The sequence below is a fragment of the Ciconia boyciana genome, chromosome 26 (genome assembly GCF_034638445.1).
Source record: "Ciconia boyciana chromosome 26, ASM3463844v1, whole genome shotgun sequence".
In the NCBI taxonomy this organism is placed as follows: domain Eukaryota; kingdom Metazoa; phylum Chordata; class Aves; order Ciconiiformes; family Ciconiidae; genus Ciconia; species Ciconia boyciana.
In genome coordinates, this window is record NC_132959.1 from 2,302,820 (window position 1) to 2,316,726 (window position 13,907).

Here is a 13,907-nt window from a genome sequence, read left to right on the forward strand (position 1 = left end):
ATCATCAGTGTCAAACAAGGTGGCAGCCGCCACAGAGGTGTCACCAAAATGGCAGCCAGACATTCTCAACATCCGTAGCACAAGCAAGATTGTCACATTCCTAATTTTCCCTCCCACTTGAAATTCCTGGGGCAAGGCTAGTAGGAGCCTAATCTGCCTGAAGCTACGACAACCACAGCAGCTCCTGCTCCTGGTGCTGGAAGTTTAGGTTGCGTGTGTCACACAGTTGACAACGCGTGTAACCAGATTTCCTCATGGTTCACTCATCCTCAGCTAAATCACCATTAAAGACCAGAGATACAAGAGCCTGCAAGGGTCCTCATCTCCTCAATGCTCTGAGACCAATGGGCTGTCAACAGTTCTCACCATAACCATCATGATTTCTTTCCTTGGGGGGCCACATTTCTTCTGTCCGTCCAGTCTTGCTAAGTGGAAAGAGAAGGTCATGCATGTGCTGGAAGAGGATCCTGATAGAAAAACCACTGTAAGACTTTCAGCTATGCTGTTTTGTTTTCTCTGTTTTCCTCAAGAAAAATCAGGACAGTGTGAAAATGATCTATAGGCCGCAGCTACGAGGCTGTCTTCATCTCCAAAAAAGGCCCACCACAATGCAGTGTGAGGGATGGAGACTGCATGGGAATCCCAGCCCAAGAGGGGAGTGCAAAGCAAATTAACTACAACTCCCTTGAGGCACTGCAGTAGAATTTAAAAATGGAAATATTTGGGGTTTGCCTCATTTGACAAAAAACCCAACTTTTTTAGTGGAAAAATCAACTGAAAATATCAATTTTGTCATTGTTTTCATCAAAAGTGTCTGTGGAAAATCTTCAATTCATATCCCCCACTCCCCCCGGATTTGTTGAGGGCTGAACAAGTCACGAGATGAGGATAGTTTCCATTCACTGCTGATCTAAGCACTGCAAGGCTGAAAATCCTACTGCGTACCTTGCTGTTCTCCCCCATTCTGCCTGGGTCTCTGCTTTAAAATGCCTTTTTAAAAGCCAGAAGGGCATCACCTGATGCTGAGCAGCACGTCCCTGTACAGCGCTCCTTGCTCCAGACCTGCTGTGGGACCAGAGTAGATGGTTGCTGCTAAAATTGAGTTGCTTTGCAGCTTTAAATGTAACAGACCTGGGGAGAGCCGGGCAAGGCTGGTAGAGGCAGCAGACTGATTCTCTGTGTGACAGGGGGCTGGTTAATGAAATATCTTTAAGGATTCACAGACAAGAGCCACTGGTTTTGTGATTAAAACATGCAGTGGGTAAAACTTAAGGACACCACACAAGTCCCCCTTGCCTGCAGACACAGCAGCCCTCGCAGCGCTGATCTGCAGAGCAGGGTGCCCTTTGCACCCTGAAATGTGCTCCTGTGGGCAGGTTTGCCGTGTGCTGTGACAGCTTATCTCGGTGCCTGTTTCCCGAATCAGTTCAGCTGTGGGCTGATGCAGGGCCCTCTGTTGTTGTTGGGGTTTTTTGTTTGTTTTTCAAACCTCTTTTCCCAGGCTGTTGTGTACCGATGACACCCCAGGTATTTCTTGGGTGTCTCTCCGTTATTTCTTCAGAAGGGCAGAAGAGGGAGGGAGAAGGGGGTTTGCCTCTCTTTGAGCCGGGGAGGGAGAAATAACCTAAAAAAGCCGCTTTGGCTCAGCTGCTCGGCTGGGTGGGCGCATGGGTGCCTGCACGCACCCGGGGTTCCTTGCACTGCTTCTCCTTATTTGGCTAGGAGCTGGAGCGTGCCGGGGATTGGCTGCGGAGCGGGAGCAGGCAGCGGAGACGGAGAAGGAGAAGCAGGCAGAGAGGGTGAAGGGAAGCGAGCTCGCTGCCTGCAGAGTGGCAGCTGACAAGCAAAGCAAAACAACACTTACACGCTCATCGGCATTTGTCAAGCAAATTGCAGCTATTTTTATAGGAGACACTTTGCCGACATCTTAACTAAGAATCCAGGGCCCAATCTGATCTCCCTGACGTGTAATGAGAAATACCTCTTCTCAACCTCCCTTCTCCCCATCTTGCGTGTGTTTTCAAGGCACAGGTGTGCAGAGTTGTGCATAAGCAAGATTTCTTGGCCACTAGCAGGCTTCAAAATTGTTCTTTTCTGCGCTGCTCTGCTTTATTCTTATAATGATACAATTTTTTGTCTCCAGAGCCGACATAATTGACACACTGGACAACACAGCCAGCCCTTGCTGGGAATAGCACTTGTTGCTCCTCTGTTGGCCAAGCATGCCCTCTTTGTGCAGTGTTATTCCCGCATGGATAGACCCACAAAAACGGTGTGCGATGCACAAAGCAATGCCTGTGCTCTCTTTGGCTTTGAAGCTCCATTTGGGTTCATTGCGACATGCCAGTGTCTTTGGAAATGCCATCAAAGGCAGGGGACCGTCTAAGGGGCTGGCAGGGAGGGAGCAGAGAAACAGAGGTCGAAAAAAATAGCAAGGGGTAAGGAGAGGTGATCAGATGCAAGAACGAGGACAGGAAGGGGAGCTGAGGCTGATACTGGAATGGTGAGATTATCTTGGAAGTAGAGACCAGAATAAATGTCCACAAAAGGATACTGGGAAGCTAAGCAATTTGTAGGGCAAGAAGAGGGAAAGCAGAGGTTTGAGGAATGGGATTCAGGGGAAAAAAAAAAAAAAGAAGTGAAGATTAGAAACTGGAGAAAAGTGGTTGCAACAGTATTCCATTTTGCCAACAACCTTCATTTTTGGTGGTGTTCTTAAATCATCAGGCTCCTGGAGTCATGCAGCTAAGTGAGATTCCCAAAAAGCCAGACATCAGCAGGCAAAAAGAATTCCGTACTGACTCTCTAAAGCTCTTCCTTTAGGCTGATCTCCTCATCTCAGAGTGTTTGTAATTTCCGTTGCTTCACTAGTCCAGCAGAGACAGTTGTCTGTTATTTTTCACGTTGCTGCTTCTGCTTTTCTAAGTTCTGCGTGAGACTCAACACAGAGTCTTGGAAAACGAGCGAGCTGTTTCTTCAGGTCTTTCCAGACTATCTCGATGCAGGAAGCACAGGAAAAATCTGTCCAGCCTGTTTTTCAGACTTCTGAAATATCTTGGAACAACGTTTGCATTTGTGAGGCCTTATCCAAATGAGTCCTGAACACAGCACTGATAAGGTTTTCCTATCACAAAGCATCAGACAGCTTTTTCGTGCAGCTGGTGGCTGAATGGCAACGGACCTGTTGCAGACACATTTGTTCTGTGGTTAGTTGTAGCCCACAGATGATGTGTACTGAAAAAGGGCCCGGCAGTTCGTGTCGTGGAGCGTGGTTCCTGCTGCCAGCCGAGGTGCCAAACTCGTTGCTGGTGTCTCGCAGCTCAGGCTGGCCAGGTGTATCAGGTACATGAGGTCCTGGAGCAGGGAGAGGCCATGGTGTCATACTGGGAGTGGTGAATAGACCTACGTACGCCTGTACGTATGTATCTGTCTGCTATCAAATATTTTTGCAATATCTGGACTTCTCTGGAGAGAAAAATTCCCTGTGGAGACCTCCTTCTTCATCAGACTCTGCATCGTCACAACAGACAGCTCAGACTGAGCGTGTCTGAGAGAAAAAAAATACGGGAACAAGTTTATACAGCTGGTTATTTATCGTGACATGGCCTTGTTGCCTAAGCAGAACATGTGGGTTTATAAATCAGGACTTTTCCTTTAGGGTAGATTGGTGTGATTTGTAAATCTCTAATAGGATCTGTAAATCTGCAGCAGGGTTAATAAAACTAGGCTCAGATGTATAAATTGAGAGTAGGGTTTGCAAATCCATCAGTGGGGGTGGAAATCCTATAGGCCAACTCCTACAGCTGTTGAATGTTTTTATTCTCCATCTGATTTTTAAGAGAGTGATTTTTTGAAACCAGTCTGTAAGACTTGGCATATGCGGGTGAGGTTGTTGAAATATGAACCAAGAAATAGGCCATTGCTTAGGCTTTAAGAGCAAGCCTAGAAATCATGGAAACCATGGAAGAGTTTAACACATTTTTGTGTATTTTAAATCTATTTTTCCAACCTGTTCTTCCTTTCTCCACTTGGATCCCTGTTATTGTAAAAACAGCCTGTACGCTTTCTTTCTGCAAACTACCAGTTACTGTTGAAGAGGTCACAGAGAACAAACCTTGTCCTTTGTTACCAACAGATAGAGTGATTTATTGACACCAGTAAAGAGAAATACCCTTCCACAGAATTATGCTAAGGCACAAAGTTCAGATTCAAGCCCACGTTATTAAATCTGATACAGGAATCGGTGAGTGAAAATATCTGGCAAATACAGGCAGAGCACTCGGCTCAGAGCTGCACAGTCGATGACACCAAGGCGTGAGCTCTGGTCTCAGGAGTGTGCATGGCCTCCTGCCTCCTGTCTTGCCCTCTCCTGCCTTGCTGCCCTGCCTGCTCCCTGCCAGCCTGGCCAGGACACGCCTGAGTGTTATTTCAACCCTCTGTGAGCTGGAGGGGTCTTTCTGACAGCATTAGATACCTCTGTGGCACTGGTCTTGTGAGAGCAGACACTGAGGTAGGGCATAGTGGTAAAAGAAACAAAAAATTGCCTTGGTTCTCATACTGCTGGGTGCGGTATGTTATTGCATATTTTAAGGAAACATGTAGGAGGGAACTGTAATTCTAAGAGCTGCAAAATGTCCAGGGCTTGAGCTTGCGATGAAGAGATGAAGCCAGTGGTACTGTAGGATCTGATGACTCTCTGGGAGTGTATGTGAAATAAACAGGCGGCAGGGAGTTAATGCGTGAGCGGACAGGCATTGGGACAGGTCCCAATGGGGCTGTGCTGCTGCAGGGGGTGCTGGATAAAGCAGTAGCTACATCTTCTCTGCTAAGGAGACAGTGAGGGCCGGGGGGAAGGCAGCTGGTGGGCTGCAGACTGGACCTCACCACGGCAGAGAGCTCTGGTTCTGTGGCTGGCCTTCCCTCAACTACAGGGAGTCCTAAATTTACCTGAGTTAAAACTTCTCCATCCTTACTCCTCATTAGAGGACGCTTTGACAGGAACCTGGAAGTGACAGGAACTCACTCCCTTCTTCCAGCCTAAACCAGCTTTCAGTTAATGGCAAAGATTTAGGGAGGAAATATTCAGAGCCCCAGCTGAGCTCTTAGCTGCTGTCTGCCCTCTGCTAACCTCCCTTGTCATCTGCCTCTCTGCTCCCAGTCCCCAAAACATGGTCCTTCTCAGAAACTTCGGGGACTTACTGAATCCTGTCTGAAGGGCTGGGCAGGGTAGCGTGGGCGTACCAGGTACCGCAGCATTGCCAGCTCTTGTTCGTGACCTTTCAGTTGTTCTGCTGGTTTTCAGCATGACACAGAGCTCATGCTGGCTTTTTCAAAGGCTTCAACTCATAGCAGCACTGCAGTAGGCTTTCTGAAATACAAGGAGAGTCACGGGGGAGACCAGCATCTTGTTGGCGCTACCTGGGTTGCAAGAGGTCACACATGATTCTCAAGTGGTTCAGTACTTTTAAAATTGAAACTAAATGCCTTTCCCACCTTAACCACTGCCTTAATAAAACTATAAGGAGGTGACTTGCTTGAGGTTGCTGGCAATGCTGCTGCAGCATTATCAGGGAATGTTGATCACTGCCCTTACCTTGTGTCAACAGTGACACACACTGGTTTGTACTACTGCCATCCATCTCACTGGGTCAGGAGCTCTGCCCTTCCATTGCAAAAGGCTTTTTGTGGAGCAATGCAGTTCATCAGCATTAAAAAGTGCTTGACGCTAGTCCTGGAAACATCACTTTATTCTAGTGATGCAAAACCCATTAAGAAAGACTTTTTAAATTATTTTATTTTCCTTTAATTTAAAAAATTCTTTTCATCACAGCCTTAAAATCAATCAAAATAAACAGAGCTGCAGCAGACTGGAACAATGTCCTGGAGTCCGTACATATGGAAGGTTTAATTTACATAAAAATCAGTGCAGATTTTTTTCCAAAAGCAACAACCCATTCCATTCCCCCCCTCCCAAATCCCCTTTTTAAGAAGAGGAAAGGAGAACCTGAAATACAAGTCAAAGAGAAAAAGAATTGATAGATCAAGCAACAATAAAATTAGTATCATGTTTGTAAATATTCTTTTGAGCAGTTGCAGCAAAAAATAGCACCTTCAAAGCCCCTTTGTACAATATATGTGGAAACCAAGGCTTACCAAGGAGTTTGAATGAGTTAAAGATGTGACATGATGTTTTGCTTATGGACAAGAATCATCTCCTCCAACTTTTAACTGTTTGGGCTTGCATACAGTTAGTGGAAAGAAACCAGTACCTGTAGAAGGTGATTTATTCATCCCAAGATAAGCACCTAAAATAGTTTCGATCTGCTGGAGATACCATTTCTGTGGAAGGAAGCTAAATGACTAAAGGTAGGCAAAATTAATCCCTTCCTGATTGACCTGACTTTCAATGGCGTTTTTATTCCTAAACCATTTAGGCATTCTTGGAGAGGGGAGGGACTCAAGCCCTTACATTCCCTTCTAGCTTTGTTGAAAACTCTCATTTTGCTCTGAGCCATGACTCGTTAGGGGATAAACCCATGTGGCTCGTTAGACATGAGTATTCATAAAGTTCAGGGTCAGATTTCCATTCACTGTCTTGGTTTGCAAACGATTTGATTCCTTCAATTATTGGATACAGAAAAGTGAAAGAGGAGAATGTTCCTTTCTCACACAGCAAAGCAGACATAACGGTTAATCTTGGGGAATTCTGATTAAATGGATTTTGAACCATTCTCTAGTATCTATGCTTCCTTGTGCTTTGAAGTTCTGATCAGTCACTCCTGGAGCTGGTCTTTGCTGGGTGATGAATCAAAGCTAAGTGTAGAGCATCTTTGGATTTCCAAGTGAAATGGGTGACAGAGCGTTGGGGTCAGTGAGCTCAACTGCCTTGCACAGCGGGGATTTCCAAGCAGGTGGGCAGGGCTGCTACAGCCTAGCAAGCTTCTCAGCATGGTTTGCAAGTGTCGTAGCATCCTTCAGATGTCTCCTGTGTACAGCTGCCCGATCCCAGCATCAGTCCTTGCCAGTTGTGTGGATCAGGTCCTCATGCAGGTATTCCTACGAGTTTCATGGTTGTTACAAGTTAACGCAGCTCTGTGGACTGAGGGCTGTTCCTGGCTGTTAATTATCTGGCCTAGCAGACCAGCTTCTTCTTACAGGCTGGAGCTTTTGGTGTTTTGATGAGGACTGGGTTGGCAGATCAACATGTCCCTAATCTGCCTGCACTGCTGTACTTAGAGACCAAACAAACCTTCCAGCAAACAACTAAAACTCTTGAGTCCCTGAGATCTTTTGCTTTTGCCAGAAGGCCAGGAATTGGCCTGGGTTATTGGATGGGCTGGGCTGTGACAGAAAGCCCTGATACTTTAGCATCACACCCACCCTGTTGCAGCATGGAGAACAAATCTGCAGGCTCTGCTAGAGGAGCCAGATTCAGTCAAATGCTTAAGCACATGCTCAGATCTATCGTATCAGTGAAGGAGGTAAGAGCCTGGGACCTTCATGGAGCAGGAGCAGCCTGAACTTAACCAATCTGTGCACAGGCCCCGGGATGCTTGGAGCGGTCTTTCAGCTCGCAGCTGGCTTTTCTGCTCCTCCTGCACTCCACTCGGTTTCTTTAACAGAAAAGTGATGTAACGATGGCGGGAACAGCATTCCTCCCTTTCCTCTCCCATCCTTCCTTCAACCAGTACATGCACTCCTTGAACAAGCTCAGCACAGTCTCCTAGAGCACACTTCTCCGGGGTGTTGCCTGCTTGTTTTTTAAAGAATCATATAATTGTCTCTAAACCCTCTCTTTTCCCACCCCATCGCCCCAAGCTTTGCTCCATTTACATCATAGTCACTGTTCCGTTCTTCCCAGGGCCTTTTGTTTGCTATGGGTTCTTGCAGCTCAGATACAAATAGCTCCCGGTCCTCTGGAAACCGTTCATTATTTATTCTGAAGGGAGGACAGGGGGCCATAGGCTTCTTACCAGCTTTGCCAATGGAAATTCAGTGCCAGTTTGGTGGGTAGGGAAGGGCAGGTGGGTTGGATGGTTGATGTCTTCTGCTCTCAGGGCCCAGATGTGGAAGTGAGGTGAGATTCCCAGAAATATGGAGTGTTCAAGTTTTCTAGGAGTATGTGGCTGAAACAATCAGACAGGGCCCTGAGGGAGAGGGGGAGAAAGGCTGATGCCTTGTTTATTGCCTGCCCAGTATTGGCACGCTTCTCCCCGCAGGGCTGGATGGTGTATAAGCAGGCAGGGGGGAGCTTGTGATGCAAAGCCCCATGAGCAGAGCTCTGCTGAGAGTCTCTAATTAGGGGCTGTGGTCCCCTGTCTTTCAGTGAATCTCTGCCACTTACAAACTGGGAGGAAGTTTTCCTTAAGGAGACTTCCTGACATTTTTTTGGAGGGTCAGGGGAGCTGTGAACTGTTTCCCTACAGTGAAATCAAGGAAAGGTGTTTCCTAGTGAAAAAGCAGGTAAGCAGGCACAAGCTTTTAAATTTTAAATTTAAAAATATTTCACAGCCGGACCAAGGGCAGGTTCCTTAGGACATTACAGCTATGCAGAAAGAAGGATTTGGGGAGGGGGATTTAGTGAAAGTCTTAAATGATGCTCGAAGTTTTAACACCTGAGAAACAAGTATGTGGCAGGGGTGCTTCAGGAAACTGCTTCCACTCTGTACTCCACTTAGCACCACTGTGCTCTGTGCTAAGTTAAACCCTCAGGCACAAAGCCAAAATGAAGTCGTTACTCAACTAAAGAACCCCCACTCTTTCTCTAGACCCTGAACACTTGAACACTGGACACAGTGACAGCATTGATGCAAGGGATGTCCAGCTTTTGTCATCTGGGTGCACTCTGAACTGGCAGGTCCTGTGGCTCTGTCCCAGCTAGCGTCTCTGTTCCAGTTGTTTCTCTAAACCAGCCCTGTTTGTCTCTAAACTGCCCTGGGCCTGGGAGCCGCCGAACCCAGCAGTGCATGGGGCTGCGGAGCAGTGGGTGTGATCACCCTGCCTTCGGGACCTGGCGATATCTCTGCACAGCATAACCTTGCTCTTTCTGCTTGTCTGATGCCAGACAGATATTTCAGTGATGAGACCAGGGTAAGGTTGTGTGTGTGTGTGTGCGTGTAGGGGTCGTAAGGGGTGTTCAACGAAACCTGACCTTGACGAGCATCTTGCAGTTAGGTGAAGTGAGAGCCCCTGGTTAATCACACAGTTCCTGCTCTCCCATCACCCTTCTGAGCAGGGAATGAGACTGGAGGAGCTTTGGAAACCAGGAACTGCTGAACTGCAAACACAAACTGAGATAGAAATGATGAAGAGTGTGAAGGAGAGGAGCAAACAGGCAGTCGTCTTCCTTTTCACTGAAGTCCCTGGGAGGTGGTTCAGAGGACCAGTTCCACGAGAATCCAGGGTTCCTTCGAGACCCAGATGTGCTGCTCAGCTGGTGGATTTCACAGGGGAAGACTGAGGAGGAGGAAGGGAGCAGTTTGGAGAGCGCTGAAGTGCTCAGTGCTCCGAGTGGATTTGCCATTTCATTGTTAATGTTTTTCATTGTAAACGTTTGCATAATACTGTAGATGACAGCTGAAAGGGAAGAAAGTCAGAAATCAAAATGAAAGGCTTTTGGAAATGCCCCTGAAGGAGAAGTTCGGAATGATTTTCTGGAATAAAAGCAGTCTGGAAATTTCCTTTTGAAAGGGAGTTTCAATTCTCTACTCAGCTCAACACCTTAATCCCTGACGTCTGTTTTAGGCAGACAGCGCAGCCCCCGCCTCCCCCAGGCGCACACCGAAGTCAAACCACAGTCAGCACTTCTACAATACCAATTCCTATTTTACATTTATAGCTCTTCTTGCACCAACTACTTCAGGCATTCAGCTCGCTCTGATTTATGTGTCAACTCTTCAATACACAGGGAATGAGGCTTTTCATTCTCATCCTTTCAATGACACCAAACAAGGGTGCTGCAAATAGACTCGATCGGTAAGCCCTGACTCCCCTCCCTATCACAGATGCTTGTTCCCTTGAGAGCCAGCCTGACAGCTCCTGTGGCTGCTGCAGTGCTGCGCTCAGCATGGCCAGGGCCATCTGCCTGCCCTTCATGGGGTTGTGTCAAGTGCAGTCCGTGGAGGACAGGCTGTCTTAAGCTTTGAGATTCCCTCCAGGCTCAGGCATGCGATGCATGAAGCAGAAAGGGCTCTTGCTCTTCAAATTCTTGAACTGCTTTTATAAAAATGATTTGCTCGCGTTTGACACTGCTCGTTCCCCTTGCAAATTTTTCCTTGCTATGCTGCGAAGCATCCCAGGCACATGCTCGCATGGGGTGTGCCTGCTGAGCGACCGTGCCTACTGATTTATTCTGGGCACAGCCACCTGCTGAGTGCTGTGGTACAACGAGGTGAAGGGTGCCTGTGGGCACAGGCAGACAATAGCCGTCCACGGGGACAGTTCCACTGCGGTGAGGCTGGGGCAGGAGCAGCAAGAAGAAAGGACAGGAGGGAGAGCTTTAAGTACCAGACAGGCATGAAAGCCAAATACAAAACCTCTCAGCTTCCAGGTGGACTCTGTCCTTCGTCCTGTTGTAGAGAGACCAGGTATAAAGAAACTCTTCGTTTTCAACTTCGTTTTATTCACACGTTAACATCTGATCTTCCTGAAAAATTGCTGCCCGGTGCCCAGAGCAATTCTGAGGGGCTTTTGGACAAGAACAGCAATGCTCCCAGAGAGTTTGGAAGCTGAGATTACTGCTGCAGCTCTCGAGTTTAATCTTGGAGATGACTGGGAGGTTGTCTCAGGTTGCAAAGCACAGCCTTCCCGTAGGCCTGCTGGACTGAAGCTCGAATTTTCTGTGCTTGATTTTCTGGGCTGTGGTGGAAGTGAGGGTGAATTGCTGCCTTGGGACCATCTGAATTATGTCTGAGGTGCTGGGGAGGAGGCAGCCACAAGCCGGGCCTTAGAGAACAGCAGACCCTCATTCTTAGCTGTGTGAAGCATTTCAGTGTTCAGGCATGTTTTCAGTTTGAGTGACTTGCATGATAAAACTCAAGCAGGCTCCTGAACCCCCACAAATCTCAAAAAAATCTGCTGGAATCCTTTTCAGTGGCAATTCAAGGACAATTCCCTTCCTTTGGTGACTTAAGGGTGTTACAGTACACGGACTGCAAATCCATTCACAAGGACAATCCCTTTTTATCACAGCATCATAAATTCCTCTCCATCCCCTGGTGCAAGGACCCCCCAGGGCAGTAGCGAGCTGGGCTGGAAGGAGGTTCCCACTGCAGCCCACCCTCCCTGGTGTGAATGGCTTCCTTGGCGTAGGCGTGCTGAGAAGAGACTAGAGAGAATCACTGCAATTGCGGCTGAATAATTTTTATTATTGCAGTTTGTAAGGGTTTTTGGGAAAAAAAAAAAAGCAAAAATTCTACTCAGTCCTTTCGAATGTGGTTCAGTTAAGAGAAAATAAGGGTGAGAATCGCTGTGTGTTCAGTGCCTTCCTTAGCCTTTATATGGCTAAACGGAGAATGAACTGTTGCTAGCTGTGATCTGTCAATGAGCTGCACCCGCTGGGTGGGAGGAAACAGGCGCAACCCACTTCTCCCTGCCCTCAGGAACGGTCCCCTCCGGCAGTCCCAGCCACAGCTTCCCCGTCGGCTCTCCGCTCAGGAAGCTGTGCTCAAGAAGGGAAGAAACAGCAGCACTAACGTGACTGGCATGTTTTCCATACACATGCCATTCTCGCTCATAATTGGCTTTTTGTCTCTAATCCCAGAAGTGGGATTGACAGAGGGGAGAACTTTGCAAAATTTAAAATAAATAAAAAAAGAATAAAAAGAGGACGGAATTATAGCCCATGTGGGAGAAGGGGAGAGAGATATTTCGATCCTTTCCATTTGTGCAATGTCTAGAGTCAGAGGCTCCTAATGCAGGAGTGAGTTTATAGATATTCTTGCGAAGCATCTAATAATACACAGAACCCTCTACTCTGGCCCCGGTGCGTGACTGCGTCTCTTAGCCGTGACCCAGTAATATACAGTGCTCGGCAGCACAGAGGCTGAGCCCAGGGTTGAAGTTTTCACAGCTTGGTAATCAGACTTGGTTGGAGCCTGGCATTTCTGCCTTGTAAAGAATGCCACAATTTGAGTTTAATTTTGTTTAGAATGAAAATAATGTAAAAAATTGCCTGTGGAAAAAAGTGTCAGGCTTCTTGAAGGGGGGCAGTTGGTAAAACAAAATGTTTTATTTTGACTTGGAGAGATTTTTAAGGAAAAATTCACATTTTGTATAATACAAAAATATTCCCAAGTGAAAAATATAGGTTCTCTACTCTGAAAACTCATGTTTTTTTCTTCCTTAGTTGTTCCCTTTCCCTGGGCCCTGTCAGAAATGATGCTTTCTAAAAGGGAATATATTCTGAAAGAAAGTTTCCAATCAATTTTTGAAACAGTAAATCTTCCTAAGATCCTACTCAGCAGTGATGAGCTGAGGTGGACAGAAGGGAGGGAGAAGCCGATGTATGGATCAGATCTGGGATCTTGTGTGTACAGTTTGAAAAATTGTCCTAAATCACACATCATACTTGCGCTAGCCTGATGCACTCTGTTCCCCGCAGAGTGGAGGATAAGAGCCTGGGGTAAGACACGAACAGTGGGAGAACTGGACATCTTCTAGGGCAAGAACAGAGCACTGGGAGCAGAAAAGCTGCCACTGCCACTGCTGCGCCATGGCTCAGGACCCAGGCAGCGCTCTGCTGTCCAAATGGAAATGCTGCACCCAGAGCTGCATCAAACTCGGCCCTTTAGGTTTTCATACCAGAACTAGGAAATTGCCTCCTGGGCTTTGGCAGGATGAGAACTGCAGTTCTTCCCAGGCTGGAAGTAGCTTCTTCCTAACTCCCTAAGTCAGCTCCATCATTTCCTCCAAATCTTGTTCTAGTTACAAGATAAAAGGCTTGCACAGGTTGGTCTGAAGAGCGGAAATGGTCCCGTATTGCTGCCCAGCTCTGACAAGCATGTAATGCATCCCTTTCCTCTGGACAGCAGAGGCCTAAAGATGGCAACACTGTGTCCAGACATCTAGGTCTTACCAGGTGTGATTCAGTTCCATAGTCTTGTGGAGGCAGCAGTGAAATTAAGATGCCCTTGATTACCTAACAAAACAAGTCACCTGTTTTGGGTGACTGCTCAATGTTTCATCCCTGCCCCTAGCACTGTTTTGACCCTGTTAATCAGCCAATTTTTATATCACCTTGTTGCTTAAGAAAGACTTGAGAGCGTTTCGTGACCCCTGTACAGTCAGGATCAGGTGTATTTTCATGCTTACATTTTAACATCAGTCCAGTAGGCCGGTCACAAGACACATCCATCCCAATCGAGTGCAAGTCAAACCTCCAGGTTTTTAGACTAGCTTTCTTATTTTGAAAACAAGGCTAATTTTAATGCTGAATGTCACATCTGGAAAATATTTGCATGTTTTTCTTATTCTCTCGATTGAAGAGCTGAATGGAAAGGGTTTTATCAGAGTGGCTCACATGCATTCTTTTTTCATCTCTTTTAGGGATTATGTTTTTTCCTCTGATGCATCCAAACAGGTCCTTCAAGTGATAGAAAAGGTAAGAAAAAAAATGGAAAAGAACAAAAATGCTAGAAGGGTGACACGTATACCCCTGGACAGTTGTAGCATGCAGCTCTGTGAGCAGAGCTTAGGTGAATGAGTGATGCCTTTTCAAAACTGTCCTTCACGAGTGGGCAAAGAGCTGTGCTAGAGTCAGGAACAAGTAAAAGGTTGTTGCAAGGGCCGGATCTGAAGTTCGTAAATAATAAGATCTTCAGGAACCTAGCGCCAACAGTAATAATTCTACCAGTAATTCTAACAGGAAAGTGGGAGAAGGACTAATTAAAAAAAACAGAAATGCTTTC

General features: G+C 46.8%; 1 long non-coding RNA gene across 1 annotated transcript in view; it reads left to right on the forward strand.

The window, feature by feature from the left end:
• LOC140644054 (uncharacterized) overlaps positions 1-13,632 on the forward strand; it is a 45,051-nt gene extending 31,419 nt beyond the window's left edge. Inside the window, exon 4 of the long non-coding RNA XR_012039728.1 lies at positions 13,546-13,632. This is a non-coding gene — a long non-coding RNA (uncharacterized lncRNA). The remainder of the gene's footprint in view (positions 1-13,545) is intronic.
• The last annotated feature ends 275 nt before the right edge of the window (positions 13,633-13,907 follow it).